Source organism: Propithecus coquereli, unplaced genomic scaffold, assembly GCF_000956105.1.
Source record: "Propithecus coquereli isolate 6110/MARCELLA unplaced genomic scaffold, Pcoq_1.0 Scaffold178, whole genome shotgun sequence".
In the NCBI taxonomy this organism is placed as follows: Eukaryota; Metazoa; Chordata; class Mammalia; order Primates; family Indriidae; genus Propithecus; species Propithecus coquereli.
Genome location: NW_012142523.1, coordinates 2,420,414 through 2,426,413, shown reverse-complemented (window position 1 = coordinate 2,426,413; position 6,000 = coordinate 2,420,414).

Sequence of the window (6,000 nt, the reverse complement as noted above, 5' to 3'; positions counted from 1 at the left end):
TAAACACAAAGAGGAATTACTGTAAAGATAAAGGGTGTGTCACAGAATCCCAGGCTGAAGATGGAGCTGGACCCCAGGGTAGGGAGGCAATCTGGACCCTTAGCACCCTGAGAAATCCAAGCATTGGCCTTACTTTTTTCTTTCTCACTACAGACTAACTGGCTCTTTCTGTTTTCCTGGGATGCATGGTAGAAAATGTCCACTGCCAACAGCTCCTGCATTCGTATCACCTCCGTTCAAGAGAGCACCACAGTCAGGCAGAAAGTCTTCAGCAGCCTAGAGACGGGATATGATTGGCTCAATTTGGGCCAGGTGCCCACCCTGACCAATCAGCTGTGGCCTGGGGTGAAGGGTGAAATCATGGGCGTATTTGATTGTTCTTTTCCCAGCCCTGTAGATGCAGGAGGAGTGAGGCCATTTCCAGAACAAAGATATTGGGCAGGCAGTAGACAGATGGTACCTTCTATGTGTGATTTCTCCAATGTCACTCTGCTAGAAAATGGAACACCAAATCCAGATGACTACTATGTTCTTTCCATTTTGCTCCATTTCAGGGTTGTGAAATAAAGGTCATTGTGCCTTAGGGACACCAGAGGTGAAGCCCAGAGCCTTAGAACCCAATGAGGGCTTGGAGAACTGAAGGCAATGAGTAGAACAGTGCTGCCCAATACTGGCTTAGCCGCTAGACCATAAACTGGGGAGGAGTATGTGTATGTAGCATGAGTCCTGGCAGGTAGGAGGACTCAGTATTTACAGAACAAATGAACAAATGAGTGAATGAAGGAGAGAGTGAAGGAAGGACTGTGCTTCTAAATCACTTGCATAGCTTGGTAAAAAGAAAGATAACAATAGTAAGCAATATTTCTTGAACACTTAGTATTCTAAGACATTGCATGTATTAAATCATTAATCTTCACATCAAACCAATGAGCTGAATATTATTATTCCCTTTTACAGAGAAGATACTGAGGCACAGAAAGGTTAAGAAATTCACCCAAGTTCACTGGGCTAGTGGCAGAATCATTACAAACCTGAGCGGCTTGGCTCCAGAGTCACCACACTCCGCCACTGTCTCAGACTGCCTCTCGAGGTGTCAGCAGCTTGCCCCAGATTTAGGAATCATAATCTCTGGGGTTGGGATCTGGGAATCTGTATTTCAACACATTTCATGGACGGTTCCAATGCACAGCCAGAATTAGACCTAAAATTGTGAATCTAAAAATTAGCAGTAAGTCTGGGGCCATGTGGCTAGAACAAAAAAGGTTGTTTCCAGGTTTTTAAAGTTTATCTGATTATGTGAACATAAGGCCTACTGCATAATGTTGACTGATTATATCCCCTTTGGGAAGGGGGGACTCAAACCCAGATCAATTACAAAGAACCCTCTGGGGACCTTCAAACAGAAGGCCTGCTCAGAGGACCTGCCTATGAGATGTCTTCCCAAGGGGCTCCGGCCAGCAGGCCCTCATCCTCGGGAGAGTCAGGACTGACTGTACCTGCCCTAGTTCCTGGACTTTGATCTCCCATCTGACCTCCTTCTCACCCCTGCTCTGATCTGACAACTCCTGCTGGGTTGACCCCATCTCTGACCCCAGCCTGCCCCAGTTTTCAGCCTCACTTCTGCAGGCTGCTATCTCACATCACGACAGCTCAAGGCAGGACAATATTCATATCAGCCACCGATACTGGGTGGCTAAAGTATCATCGCTTCTAATGCTATAGTGACAAATGGAATATTTGTGTCAAAAGAACTGTGACTTTGAGAGTGTAATCCAGGTATTCTTAAACCAACTCAGCACTGTCACTGAGCAAGGGATATAGTAGAGTAAGATATAAATAACCCTTGGTACTAACTGGAGCAATGTTCTTTCATTCATTGAACAAACAGTTATTGAGGGCTGATTCCATGATGGCTTCTGTATTAGCACTGGGGGCAAAAAAATTAACAAGATGTTGTCTCTGCCCCTCAAGGGGTTCTGTTATTGCCCAGTTTTGCTATTGCATCCAGAGATGATGTTTCAAAGATCAAGCAATTAATTGTACCAAAAAGAAGAATGGCTACAGGATTTCACTTTCAGAGAGCATATGTTTCTAGCTTTTTTCAAGGCTCCAAAGTCACCTCAAATACTGGACCAGCCTATGGAAGCTCGGGGAAGTTGGTAATAATGCTCAGAACACAAATATCTTTTAAAAACTTACATCCATCTGTGTGCCAGATGTTCAGGTCTAGTGGTAGGGGTAACCTTCCTAGTAGACATCAAAAAGTCTCAGGAATGGGGTTCAGGATACCCTGTTCTGTTCCTGGCTGTACTCAAACTTAATGTGTCATCTTAGATAATTCATATCCACTCTCTGGGCTACAGTTTCTTGAGACCATGTCTTTTCTCTCTGAATGCCCACCTCCTCAGAGTGTTTGATAAATGTTTGTTGAGTGAATGAATGCATCTCTGAAGTCCCTGCAGCTTTATTATTGTAAGTCTACGAGCTAGAGATGTCTTTCGAAAAGAATGGAATTGTCCGAGAAGAAAAAGATTAGTCCCGTTCCTGAGGGACCCTGGATCACACTCCATTCGGTCAGTGTGATCTGCCCCTCCCCTTTCTCTTCATCCTCTTCCTTCATTTTCCATTCCCCTCCAGTCTACCCCAAACATATTCTTGTGAATTGAATTATGTACCCCAAAAAGATATGTTCAGTTCCTACTCCTCAGTACCTGTGAATGTGACCTTATTTGGAAATAAGGTCTTTGCAAATGTAATCAAGTTAAGATGAAGTCATACTGAATTAGTGTGGGCCTTCATCCAACGACTGGTGTCCTTATGGGAGGGAAATTTGGACACAGATACACACGGAGAACATCATGGGATAAAAGAGGCAGAGATTGGAGTGATGCATCCACAAACTAAGGAATGCCAAGAATTACTGGCAACCACCATAAGCTAGAAGAGAGGCATGGAACATATTTCCCCTCTGAGCCCCCAAGAAGGAACCAACCCTGATGACACCTTGATTTCAGACTTATGGCTTCCTGAACTATGAGAGAATAAATTTGTGTTGTTTTAAGCCAACCAGTTTGTGCTGTTTTGTTACGGCAGCCCTAGCAAACTAATATATCTATCCAAGGCCATTATTTGGAAATCACCCTACTGATGCATACTAACAGAGCCCTACAAAGCTCCAGTGGCCCTGACATCTCTTCGAATGTACACTGAAGATGAGTCATCACTGTGTCTATTGTGGATCTCTGAAACCAAGAAGCCTGATTCCCCTGTGGGGAAAGGAGGGAGGGCTTCCACATTATTAATTAGTAGGAAAAAAATACTAGGGGGTGGGGAGGAGGGTTGCCAGCTGCTTTTCTTCCCACCAGGAACAGCCCAAGAAAAAGTGGGCTTTCATCACTATAAGAGGATGTCACAATCCCTTATTTTCACTCATTCAGTAAGTATATATTGGAGCACTTACTCTGCCGGGTGCTGGCGTGTGACTAGAGAGAGTGTGTGTATGGATGGGGAGGAATGCTAAAAAAATATAACACATATTCCCTGAGTCCTGTGAGCTAAGCTGGAGTTGGAGGCCTATATATAACATGGTGGGTTATTAGCAGGGATTTGGGAATCAGATAGTCCTGGTTTGAATCTTGGCTCTGCCACTGACTTCCATTGCAATCTTGGATAAGTTATTTCATCTCTCAGGGCCTTAGGCTTATTGCAAGTATTAGATAAGATGATGTATATAGCACAAGACCAAGGTAAGTGCTCAGTAAATGTGAGTTATTTTTGTTATTTGTAGAGCAAAGATGTTCACCAGAAACAGTTCAGTAAAAGAATGAGATGATTTGAATCAGGCAAGACCTCTGTCTGGATCAGGCCCTCATCACCTCTTGAAAGATACTATCTTCTTGAATGAGAGGAAATTAGTCTCATTTCACAACTAATGAAACTGTGCCTCAGAGATGTAAAATAATTTGGCCACATTCGTAGAGCAAAGACTGTGCATACTAGCCAAGTGCAAACTAGAGCTCCCAAGCTTGAATTCTTCCTATTCCTGGGCAGCAGTTATATGCAAGTCAGAAGGGGTTAGGGGCAGCACCTGGAGAGGGAGGGCCTAGGGCACTTCACTTAAGGCTGCAGTTGCCTCTATACAGAGTGCGTTGTTTATTCTGGACTTACACATTTATTTTGTTTAATTAGCAAATACATCCTTAGTGCATACTATAGGGTGTTCCAAGCACTTTATGTTAGTAATTCATTTAATCCTAACAAGAGCATTATAAGATGGGCACTATTATTATTCCCATTTTACGGATGTGGAAATTGAGACGCAAAGAGGTTAAGCAACTTTCCTAACGTCACACAACTAGTCAAGTAGTGGAAGCAGGATTCAAATCTGATTCTTCGGCTCCAGAGACAATGCTCTTAATCACTGTTCTATACTGCAGTATCTTCGGGGGGGGGGGTCGGCTGTGGAAGTGTTCATCTGGCGGGAAATGGGGGAGGATTAACGCCCCCCAAACAAAAACCACCCTTTGGTGCTGCTATTGCTGCAATAAGACCGTGAGTCATTTGACCCTACAGGGTGAATGGCAGGATGGGGGCTGTTTAGCCCTGGGATTCTCTGAGTCAACAGCTTCTCATCTCTGGCCTACTTCCTGAAAATTCTTTGCGCCTCAGCTTTGGAAACCCTTTGAGCACAAAGAGCTCATTTCCTGTGGCCAGGAAAGACTGGACGAGTTCCTGATGACAGCTCATCTCCCTCATTAAGGCGCTCATAAAAGTGTTTCAAGAAGCCTGACTTATGGCTCCACTGTTTGTCAAGATCCCCTTCTGCAAGGAGCCACGCCGGTAATTTGGTGCTGGGAGATGTGCAAGAGAAACCAGCTCCTTTGAGTCCAGGAATTATTTATGATCCCAAGAAGAGAGAATGTCATTTGGAGAGATAACAAGCTTTCACCAGCACAACAGGCTGTTTAATGTGCCACAAGGGATGGGAGACAGCTTCAGAATTCCAAGGCCAGCTAGGAAGCCTTGAGAGATTCTGTACATGTGGGTTGTCTGTTCCTAGGAAAGCTCCTGGGATGACAACATAAATGACAATAGCTAACAATTATGGAGGGTTTACTTCTGAGCCAGGGCCTGTACTAAATGTTTTTTATACATTAACTCATTAAATTCTCACAACATTTTGTCCTATTTTACAAATGAGGCGATTGAGGCACAGAGAGGTTAAGTATTAATAACTTGTGCAAGGTCACACAGCCAATGAGTGGTTGAGTCAGAAGTTTAACCCAAGTATGTCTGCCTCTACATTTGTGCTCTTAAACACCAAATAGTCACAGTCTAGGAGGAAATTGGGTTTTAGGTCAGTCCAGTAAGGTGAAATGTACATATTCAAAATTACCGTTGCTCATCCGTTACAATGCCTATAAAGTTTAGTATATTTAGTTTGAGGTATAGAGCCTCATCCAGTAATTCATAAATACATTAAAGTTAGAGAACCACTGAGATAAGTCTGTTTGTACTTTTAAACTACTCTGCCTTTAGCTAAGCTATCAAATCCCTAGGGGTAAAAATGGAGAGACAGAGAGTTCTAGAGTGCTGATACCTACCTGGTGACTCTATTCTCTTTTCATATTTAGCCTCTATGACCTTAACCCATGTCACTTGTCACAAGATATATTTACTGTAGGATTAAGAGATAACACAGTCACATATTGAGAGGAGAGAAAGCTCTATTAGAGAAGAGGTTCTAAAGTCCACACCTAACTTAAATAAACCTGGTACAATGTGACTCCACAAGACTAGCTTTCGAGCCGAATAAACCTGGATTTGAACCCTAAATCTGCTACTTAATAGCTGTGTAACCTTGAGCTACTTGCTTAACTTCCCAAAGTCCCAGTTTCTTAATCTGTAAAATGGTCATAGCAATTCCATCGGGTTGAGAAGGGTGAATTTAAAAGTTTCTAAAGTAGTAAGCTGGACTATGAATCATGGTAATCAAGCATT